The sequence below is a fragment of the Amblyomma maculatum genome, chromosome 7 (genome assembly GCF_055883805.1).
Source record: "Amblyomma maculatum isolate TAMU_Amacu chromosome 7, ASM5588380v1, whole genome shotgun sequence".
NCBI lineage: Eukaryota > Metazoa > Arthropoda > Arachnida > Ixodida > Ixodidae > Amblyomma > Amblyomma maculatum.
The window spans coordinates 112,714,492-112,726,179 of record NC_139350.1 but is presented as its reverse complement, the minus strand read 5'-3'; the positions used below and the strand labels follow the sequence as shown (position 1 = coordinate 112,726,179).

Below are 11,688 nucleotides of genomic sequence, written 5' to 3'. Positions count from 1 at the left end.
GCATTTCGCCTAATGTGCGCCAAGTTTTGTCAATGCATCCATCTACATCTGTTGCATCTCTTATGTGTTTTATATGCAGCAAAATAAATGTTCATTGCACAAAGCACTTGGCATCTTTTCTGCAATAGTGTTTTGCAAAGGCTGCAGCTGCGTTGATGGCCAGTTTAGAGAACTGGGAATCTATTTTTCATGTTATGCATGCTGAAAATAGAAACACTAGCAGACCATGTAAAACCAAAATAATGCGCCAAAAGGGCAGGGAAGGGCGCAGCGCATGCTAACTATCAAATCTCGCTCCTCTCAGCAAGACCGGAATTAGTTGCCGCCGGCCGCTTGGTGCGCTACAGTCAAATGGGCCGCTGGAACCTATAGGAGTGTCCGCTCTTTACCAGTCTCTTTCTCTATGGGGCTACTGCTGCAGCGAGTGCCGTCGCGCGCGCATCCGCGCATGTCCGCGCTGGTGCCGCCATCCATCAATCGGCGGCAGCGCAACACGTCGTGCGTCATTTCCTGGGCCCAATGTTCGCTGAGTGTCCGCTCTTTACAAGTATCTTTCTCTATGGCAGAACTGCGAATGTGCAGACTTTATCGTGAGGCGTGGCATGCGCTTGGCTTGAGGGTCAGCCTTGATGAGGGAAAGCCAAGAACAGGGGGATTCCAAGACAGCGCGGCTGTGACGCAGTCATGCTCTCAGCAAGCGGCATGATGCATCCCATGTGAATACGGACGGCGGCGCCGAGCCCTACCAGGATGAAGACGGAAGTGGTGCCTCCAGAGAAGGATTACCCTTTTTTCACAAGTTGTTGCCATGCGCGAATCAATGTCTCTGGTGCCGCCCAGTCGAAAAAAACTACAGGAAATGTTCTGATGTTACGACAGAATTTCTGTGCGGTTTTTGACGCGAAACCTGTTGTGACAACAGAACATTCTGTCGTAACATCAGAAATTTCTGTGGTTGCAACAGAAAAGTGCTACAGAACTACAGACAACAGAAATATACTACAGAAAAACTACAGAACTGCAGAAAAGTCTGATGGTTACGACAGAACTACAGGACTTTTTGTCGTATTTTTGACACAGTTCTGTAGTTTTTTTTCGACTGGGCGCTAGGAGAGATTTTGCCCTGCCGCCTCCCCATGTTCGCGTCCTAGTTTCCTTGGCCTTGACGCGCCGTGTAAGAGTAGAGTCCCCACTCCTCTTCTGATTATAGCATAGCGGTTACGCAAGCCTCGATTGTATGCTTTGCTCTGCAGTGTCTACCGTTGCTTTTGCTGTTTTACCGTTGCAAAGTGTCTTTTTTTAAATCGAGAAAAAAAAACTGTTTTTTATAAAAACTGTGGATTTATGACTTTTCGGGTGAGACCATTTCTCGCAGATCCATTTTCTAGAAGGCTCAGCCTGCATCTGGCGGACAACGTGATTTCTTCTCAAGCTTTAGCTTGTCACGCGAGTGTCGCAATTCTAGTTTCATGTGGTTTCAAGCGCAGCCTTGTCGGACTATTTTAAACGTACTGTGCGTACCCTATTAAAAAAATCTATATATATAGGACCTATTCATATCGGGTTATTGGACATGGGAGTTGTGGGAGGGGTAGGAGAAGCAGGAGTCTCTGGAGTCGCACGTTATGTGTGTTGTAGAATGTGGTCATCGCTCCTCGTTGTGGAGAAAATGCGGATGCAGGCTAAAAGACGTTCAGGTAAGCAAAACAATGCACGTAAATATAAAAGAAATTGAAAAACATACTTGCTGCGCCAAGAATCGAACTATGATCTCACATATTACTCCGCATACCAGCACAGCACACTAACCACTACTCCACGGCAACTTTTTTCCAGCATGGTATTTATTATATGCTTTCAAATTCAGCGCAGAGATATGTACATTATTTACAGAGTAATCAGCCTGTAGGCTGTGCTGATAGCGCCTGTGCCGCGTGTCATGTGTCTACGTTATCGGATGCCTGAAACATTGTCAGTCTGTGACGTCACGGGTCACATGAGTGCTTGCTATATAAAGATGCTGTTTGCGTGAAATAAAGGGTTGCTGTTATCGTGCCGGGATCGGGGCCAGTCTCAGTTCCTTCCTGCCCGCTGCCCGGCCGCGCTCGGCTTCCGGCAAAGGACCAAACGCTACACGGCCGCGCTCGGCGTCCGGCAAGGGACCAAACGCGACGTGGTGTCAGAAGTGGGGTCCCCTGGCTTTTGAAGGGCGTTGCCTTAACTTCGTCAACGGGCGCCATGTCAGAGGACTACGCAGTCAAGCCCTCCAACGGCATGCTCGCGGTTCCAAATCCACTAAGGTTTGACTTCGACCGGACGTCCGAATGGCCTTCTTGGATCCAACTCATTGATGATAAATGAGCGGAATGAAGAAGCGCAGGTCCGGACTCTACTTTATACGATGGGCAGGCAAGCAAGAGAAATCTCCTCTACTTTTTCGTTACCCGCAGAAGAACAGAAGCAATACGAAGTCGTCAAAAAGAAGTTTGACGAGCACTTCGTCGCCACAAGGAACCTTGTTTATGAGAGCGCGTGCTTTCACCGTCGCACTCAAGAACCTGGAGAGTCGGTCGACCGATTCGTTACCGCGTTGCACACGATGGCGGACCGGTGCGACTACAAGGAAAAAGAACGCATGATTCGCGACAGGTTCGTGGTCGGTCTCAGGGATGCTAAGCTCTCTGAGTCGCTTCAAATGGATGCGAATTTGGCTCTCGCCAGCGCTTTGGCAAAAGCGCGTTAAGGAAACCGTCCAACGACAGCAGCTGCAACTGCGAGAAACCTGCGACGAACCCTTGGTAACGACGACCGGCAATCCTGGCGCGGTCAGCAAGCAAGGGCAGCCCAGAAAGTATTCTTCAGGACAGCATTCGGACAGCTCGTCAAAGAACTGTTCATCTGGAATACAAGGTCCGTGACCCAGAGTCCAGTCCTACCGACCAGGCACCCCCGGGCATGCCCCAACTGCGGTCAAGGAGCGCACCTTAGAGCTTCGTGCCCTGCAAAAGCAGCAAAATGCAACTACTGCGGTTGTCCCGGACACCTCGAAGCTGTATGCCGAAAAAAGGCTGCACATGATGGAAAGAAGGTACAACTTTCTTCTCTCCATATGGACAAGCAGCCGTACTTCGTTGGCGCGGTGAACGGGGAGTACTGTAATTCTCGGTATGTACAGGTCATCATTAACGTCACTCCGGTGTTCGCTAAAGTTGATTCCGGTGCCGAAGTTTCTGTTGTGCCCTCAACGTTTCCCGGTTTACCTACCAGGCTAGAAAAGTGTGACCTAATCCTATCAAGCCCGTCGAATGAGCCACTGAATGTTTTGGGAAAATTTCATGCCACTATCCAGTGGAAACAAAAGACTGTACAGCAAATCTTGTACGTGGTCTCATCATTACGCTCCGTAATTTTGGGTCTCCCAGAGCTTGAGGCTCTGGAATTCATTAAATTTGCGGACTCGGTCAGTAGCGCAACAGCCGTCGAAGCTTCCTACCCGCAGCTTTTCAGTGGTCTAGGAGCGATAAAAGGAGAATACAAATTTAGACTAAAGCCGAACTCGACCCCTTTTGCAATTCATGTTGCGCGTCGCATAGCCTTACCCTTGCGTGACCGAGTTAAGCAAGAGCTCGTGCGTATGGAGTCCAGTTGGATAAAAGTCGAATTGGAACATACAACACAACACCACAATACAACACTAGAATACGACTTAGCACAACTTCACACTAAAACGGTGGCAAGGAAAGACAACTCATCAACAATGGCAGCCAGTCCGGTTGATAGTCACGGTCTTCGTGCCTCTAATCTGGTGTACAATCTGGCCGTAATGAGTACGGGGGAAACTAGAGGTTCAGCATTCCGATCCAACATACGCGTTTTCCAGAGGCTCTGTAGTCCAAGGAGGAAAATCATGTCAAAGGGTTCGTGGTCATGTTCGGTAATTATCAAGTAACGCACAATGTGGGAATTCAAAATAACGTCTTTCTTCGATGTTCTTTGCAGAACGTCCCAAAATAATATTGCATATTTGCAGGCAATAAAACAGTGTTCGTGGTTTCAGGTTTATCACTTAACCGGTAATTAACAGAAGAAACGAAAATATTTTTTTTTCTGAGGCCACACTTTAACAGGCAAAACCTCGGCATGAAGTTTAAAGAAAAACGTTTTAGTCGAAGGCGATATCGGCATTTTGCGCACCCTTTTTAACACATCATGCCCCATATAATTAGAATAGAGTGAACGATCTAAGGGAGGCGGGAACAACATACATATCAAATCTTGGTATAAATTTTTCCGTGAAACAGAGAATAAGTACTCATAAGAGAAGCGAACTGCCAGAAAACGCACTGAATTGTAAACTCCTTTCATAAAACCAAATAATAAGGGCCGATTGGTAAAATTGGAAGAGACCACTGAGTTTGGAAGAAGGTTCACTAGGTAAGTTTTCAGGGATGCTCTGGTAATTGGATAGGAGCTATTACGTAAAACGAAGAAACGAGCAACTGTCTGACATAGTGGTGTGTCAAAGCTAGTCCGCCAGCAGACACAGGCCTGAATAAGTTATTGCGCTGCATAGGCTCAAAACTGGACGACCATATGAACATCGCAAAAGTTCGGTGAAAACTGTGGATGTAATTCCTCGTGCAATGGAGTACCTGTAAAACATAATAAAATAATAAATAAAAACATGTTCCATGCCTGTGCTCGGCAAAAAATTGATAGGCGGTGCGAAACAAAAGTCTGAGCATAGCTTTTGAGTGCCGTGACCCGCTCTTTCCAGTAACGCCCACTAATCGTGAATGCATGAAGGGGAACTCCAAGGTATTAAGGGGGAACACGAGACCATTCAATTCCAGCATAATGAGTCTGCATTGCTCCCCATGAACCGAACCACAGACCCGAAGTTTTAGACATTCATTTGAGCGCCAGATACAATGCCAAACTGCTCAACGGTGGTTATAATTTTGTCAATGCTGGGTTTGTCTGGGCAGAACAACGCCAAATCGTCGGCTTACGCAAGCACTTTCACTTCATTACTGAAGGCAACATAACCACGGATTACCAAAAAGACAAACGACTTTGTCTTTTTTTCTTTCTTTGTGGCTTTCTTTTATCTTGTCCTTTGTCTTCGTGTTCGCGCAGTTTAAATTAATAATGAATAACCACGGATGCTGTGGTTTTGCAGTGCATTAAAACAAAGTGGTCCTAGGTAGAGGGCAAAGAGTAGCGGTGACATAGGACAGCCCTGCTTCACGGATGATCGAATTGGCACAGGCACTGAGAGGTGACCGTTAACAATCAAGCGAGTGGAACAGTTGTCGTAACAAAGTTGCACCCCTTTCAGTACATTCCATCCAACATTTGCACGCTCGAGAAGAGAAAATAGAAACGAATGCCGGACACGAACAAATGCCTTCGCATGGTCAATCTGGAGTAGAGCAAGCTACTCATAAGAGCCAGAGCAAGATTCGAGAATTGTACGTGCAATATGTACGTTATCTTGTATGGAGCGTCTCCTCAAGCCACACGTCTGATGAGGGCCAATGAGAACCGTCATGGCATACAGTAAACGATTTGATAGTACTTTCGCAAAAATTTTTTAGTCCACATTTGCCAACGTGATTGGCCTGTAGCCATCCACTGAGAGCAATTTTCTTTATCCATACTCTTTGGAATTAAGACTGTGTGATTCCTAGTAAAGGACTGAGGAAGAACCCCCCCATCAAAACTTAAAGCGAAGATCTGCAGCAAGACAGGGCTCAGCAAAGGTTTAAAAGTTTTGTAAAACTTGCATGATATGCCATCAGGGCCAGGTGTTTTAGAAAGGGGTAAATGGTCAATTGCGTATTCAGTCTTCATCTGATAAAGGCGTTATAAGTGCTTTAAAATTAAATAGTAGATCTGAATTAGAAGTAGCAGAAGCGTTACTGAACAGTGTCGTGCAATAGCTCACAAACACAGAGATGATGTAACACGTTTTCGTTACTAGGGTGCCATTGGACGTCATTCCCGGTATCAGTTTGGCCGTAGCATTACGGTGCTCATCAAGTAGAGCTTGTCGCGAAGGGGTTCAGAGTTCAAAGCACGATTTGTACGGGATCGAACTCGGGAACCCCTGTATCTTTCAGCGTCCTCAGCTCCCATTATGGCCTAAATTTTGAACAGTATGTTCTCCCGAGCCGAGCAACCATCATACAATGATCTGAAAAGGAAACCGGTACTGTTTCACACAACAAATCACGGGAAATCAGCGTGGAAGAAACATAAATCCTGTCTGGGCGCGCGTGGGACCTCCCCTCGATATGAGTGGATAGTGTAGTTGCATGACATGAGGCCCCTGTATCAAGGAGTCCTGAGTCATCTATAACACGCGACAACACTTCACCACTTCTGTCTCTGTGTACACTAGGCCCAGCACGATCATTCAGCTAACATACACAATTAGTCTCCCATTAGCAGAACATTCTTATCCCAATCTACGAGGTTAGTCTTGGCTTCAAACATATCAACGCGCTCAGCTGCACTATTAAACGCATAAATATTGATAAGTCTCCATGGCTTCCCGTTGAGCAAAAAATCAATGCTTATTAGCCGCCCTTCAGAGTCAGTATCGTAAGATAACGCAAAATAAGGGAGAGCCTTTCGCAGAAACAAGAAGCAACCCGCCGAAAAACCGATAGCATGCGTCACAATAACTTCGTTCTAACTGCGTCACAATAACTTCGATCTTCGTTTCCTGGACTGCGACAAAATCAAGCCGCCTGCTGCTGAAAAGTCGACGAAGTTGCACCTGCTTCTGATGAGACCTAAGGCCTCTCTCATTGAGCGTTGCAAACACTGGCTCCTCAGGGGTCGCCATGGTGACCACATAAGTGCTAACTAGGCTTTCATTTTTCTCTCCGGAGACGGCAAAGTCGCCTCCGGACCTCCACCACGACTGCGGGAACGCGAACGTTGGCACTTCCCCTCGTGTTTCGACGTGCGCGGGCGGCGGCGATGCTTCACGCTTACCAGATCATCATCTTCACTCGAGTCAGATGCGCATTTTCCCCGGCGCTTATGAAGATGTTCTTAAACAGGAGGGACGGCCTCAGCTGCAGGTAGAGTGGCCTGACCTGCAAGCTCTTCCTCGGCGTTGACTTCAGTGGCTGGAGTAACCGGGGCGGTATCTTTGGCAGGATAAGAACAGGTGGCAAGCTCCCTATCATGTGCCGGATTCGGCGTCTCATATGGAAGCAGCGTCTCACATTCCTTGGAGTAACTTTGAGAAACAACCGTTGTATTAGCAGTGGTAGCCGTGTCCACAGTAGCAGCTGAAAGGACACCAGCCGCGTCAAGCACTTCTGCGGTGTCCACAATATCCTCTTGTACAGCGTCAGCTGGTGGCCGAACACGATGCCGAATCTTGTCCGCATTGGTAACGACGCACTCTCCTGCGGTGTGACCGAAGCGTCGGCAGTCGTCATGACGCGGCGTACGGCAGTGCCTACGAATGTGGCCAACACGGTTGCATCGGAGGCAGAGCGGTGGCCTGCCTGCTATTAAAACAAGGTTCTGTATACCACAAATAGTCAGTACATGTGCGACGTCGCCAACGCCGACTCCTTCAGCGAGAGACACAACATCCCGGTTCAGCGTTCTCAAATCTTCCATTTCCTCCACTTTCCAGTTTTTCGTCGAAATCGAAGTCACCTTCCCGTAGGCTTGTAGTGCCTCACGTATGAAGGCGTCTTCCAAGCGTTCGGGAAGCCACAGAAGCTTCAATTCCATCTCTTTTGGTTCTGGTTTTACGACGACACAACGGCGGTCCTTAACAACGAGATCACCGCAAGCCACCAATTTCTCTTTCGATTGTGCCGATTTGCAGGTGACCATCCATACATGTGACATTTGAAATTGGACAATTGAACTAATTTCCTTGAGATCCACAACAATACGACGGGAGTCACTGAAGTCTTGTGCCCGGCACGAGCGTCCGGCAAGATCCGCATGCAAGAAAACGGAGTCAGAGACCAGCTTACCAGCTGGGAGACGGGGCAAAACAATCCGATATTCATTACTGCTTGCATTAGCTTGAGCAGTACCTCGGCCAGAGGCCGACTGAAGCCTTTGAGTGGAGAACATCGAGAAACGCAACCGCTTGGAACAGCGTCTTCGTCTTTCTCCCTACTACACCACGGCAACCAATGATTGGTGTGCTTATATTCGTCGCTTTCTATTGCTACTTTGCTGTTTCGCATTGCACCTTTTTCTCGAGTGCGGTCCTTCGACGATTACCCTATAAACACGCTGAACCTTTTTTTTTTATCGCCACAGATAGGCAATATCATCTATCATTCAAACGTATCACTTTTTTGCACGTACACCTAAGAATATGCAAATATGTTACGCACTGGCTATTTTTTTCGCCGTGTTAGCGCGCATTTTTCTTCCTACTACAGAGATATCTCGTACGGAGCCGCTTGTTACATATCGCCTTTTAACTTCACATGCTGCCAGCGGAGCAGCGGCGGCAGTATTTCACTTCCCATCACGCCTTTTGCATATACAAACCATTAAATAAACATTGCTGTTGATATGCAGCTATCAATGAATAGTTCGGTGGGCGGCGACGCGTGTTTTGAGTTATGCTCGAGCATACTTATGTTCATGTGGAAAGGCGAATTTATTGCCTGTAATTTCGTATTGCAGACTCGTCATCAGTTACAGATATGATCGTGCGCTATAAGATCGGAAGACCTGCAGCGATTGTTGATTGTAAATACCGCATGCGCTCGCATGAGCGCATGCAGAGATCGAAATGCAAAATGAACTTTCATGTTCATTGCATTCAAATTTGAAAAAGGCGTTCTTGTTTTTAATTCTTGATTCAATTTAGCTGGGACACCGCATGGGTATATCAAACTTTGCCTTTGAACCTTGCATAAACGAATCCTGATTAAGGATCCCAACCAACTCCTGTATCATGGTACACAGGACCGATTCACAACTCCGATAACTCCTAATATATATACCACATGTGATATATAGGAGTTAGAGCCTGCATTGGATAAGCAGGACCTATATGCATAACCTGAGCGTCCTCCTACTAGTCCTGAATGCTTCTTTATAGGTCCTTTATGCCGCAGTTCGACTCCTGCATACTCCCATATTATTTCATACAGGACATTGAAACCGCAAATAGGCTTTAATAGGGTAAGCACTCAATTGACAGATGCAGGTTACCCTCCCACCCATGCGGGTTTGGTATAAGGGCAAATATGAGACAGGAAAATAGAACCATCGGTCTTCGATAGCGGAATACTTGCCCTGCTGGCCCAGCTACTTGAATCGAAGGCATATTTCGTTGAAATGCTGAGAAGCGCGCGAGCATTGACAGCGCCCATTCGCTTGTATCGCGATAATCAGCTGCAACTGAATTTGCCCGTGTTGAGGTTTGAAGACACGCCGACAATACATCTGTTTGCGATTTTCTGCCATCTGTTACTATCAGATGGCAATGGAAATTTCGAACAGCGCTTTGGTCACACGTGTACTTCCTGTAGCTTTAATAGGTTCCGCATCAGCCTGGAGGCGAAGACAGCGGCCATTCACAACAAACAAGTATACAATAGAGCGTTTTCGAGAAGAATTTTTGCCGACTGACTACGTAATCCGCATGAAAGACAAGCTTTGCGACAGGACAAAGACGAAAACAAGGGTTTGCTCGAGTTTGTGCGCAGTTTTGAAGCGGTGCATGAGCTGGCAGATCCTCGAGCTCCGGAGCAGAGAAGGTGGCTCACGCCATACATCGGTACCATGTAAGGTACCAGCCATACCTCCGGTGCCGCCACTTCATTGACGTCGACTACGGGGCCTGAAAAAGCGTCCCTCGCCGAGGCGTATTTCCGGGCGGAGCTTCACTACAAGCGGCCTTCCCCGACGGAGACCTGCCTGAAGCCGTCCTGTTCGTAGCCCGGATCAGCTGCCGGCTGTCACACGGTGTAGGGGTGCAACGTTTCGTCCGCTCCCTCCCGCTGTCGGAGTTGTGGGTGCGACGTTTCGTTCGTCCTCTCCCGCTAACGAAGTGATGGGTGTAACGCGTCGTCCGCCGCCTCACGGTGTCGAATTTGTGGATGCAACGTGTCGTCTGGATTTCCCGCTGACGGAGTTGTGGATACAATGCTTTTCGAGGCAGGCGTACAGCACGAATCTACACCACCCGCCTTCAAATCCGGGTCTACTGGGGCCGGTACCACAACACGAAGCAGGATATTCTGATCGTGGCACCACCCAGCTTCTTGGAGGCACGACCGCTACCGACCTGTGGTGTCATTCAGACCTGTGCGCACATGGTCATGCGCAACCGTGGTAAGACGGCGCACGTCGGAGGCTTATCACCATATGTGACTATATAAGGAACCTATAAACAAAGACGGGGGTTCGGTTGCACCTCAGTGGTCAACTGGCCTGTCTGTGTTCGCTCCAGAGCCGCGCCGTCCGTTGCACACGACACGCCCGCAGGCAAAGCAGAGACGAGAACGGCTCATCCAACCAGATGAACGTGGGAGCTACCGGCATTGCCCGAATAGTTCCAGGGAGAAACGGTGAGCGCTGCTCCGTCAAACTTTCGTGCCAGTGAGACCCATCCCAATAATGTGCGGCTGGTTGCGGTCAGTGTGGCCGGAATAGAAGTGCCTGCGATTTTAAGCACAGGCTCTACGGTTTCAGTTTTCGGCCATCGAGTGAAACAAGCCTGTGATACGAAACGCCTGCTATTGCATAGTGTAAACACTGACCACAGCAGCCCGTTTAAGAGTCACTATCAATGGGCGAAAGACAAGACACCGCTTTCTACACCTTCCCGTTCTTACCTGCCCAGTGATATTGGGCCGTAAATTCATAGCCAAGGCGAAAATTGCTTCATAACAGGACCTACCAGTATTCCACAAATACTGCAGAATTTAAGTTCTCACCACAACCACATGCTTTGCAGTCACAGTTGCTGGCCACAAAAAGCTATTTGGCCCCCCCATTGCAAGTGGTATTCTCACTGTTTTGAAGTGTTTCATGGGGTTACCAATTGAAAGATGCAGAATGGAGAGGATTCTGAGGCCCTTCCCTATAATATTCATGGAGGCTTCTGTGAAGGCCAACGTTCTGGCTAACAGGACTGAGAGGATTTATTTCCCCAGGGCCTTTGAAGGCCCACAAGCGAACACTGAGTGATGGTGTCCTCTGCGAAACCCTTGCCACAAGTGCGGTGAGACCCTCAAAAAGCCCCGGGCATTCCATGTTATGCTTGCGTCTAAGAAAGATGCCACAGCACGAGTGTGCATCGATTATGAGCGGCTGAACGCCGCAACAGTACGAGACTCCTACCCCTTTCCATCAGTCGAGTCGGTCATTTACTCACTTGGATCAGCAGTTTTTGACTGCTTTCGACTGTTGCACGAATTTCAGCAAATTTCGATTGACAGTCGTGCCATTGATTAAACTGCCTTTACTTGCCACCGGAGATTGTTCGAATTCGTACGACTGCCATTTGGTTTGTGCAATTCATCTGTGACCTTTCAGCAAGTATGAATATTTAACTCCGAGATGCTAAGTTCCACTAAGCTATGACCTACAAGGATGGTAGAATAGTATTCTAGGACAGTCAAGAAGAACACTTTATTCAACTAGCCAACGTCCTTCATATAGTTAAGAACG

At 47.9% G+C, this 11,688-nt stretch overlaps 1 pseudogene; it reads left to right on the top strand.

The window, feature by feature from the left end:
* The first annotated feature begins 2,238 nt into the window (after positions 1–2,238).
* LOC146184441 (uncharacterized) lies at positions 2,239–10,587 on the top strand (annotated as a pseudogene).
* The last annotated feature ends 1,101 nt before the right edge of the window (positions 10,588–11,688 follow it).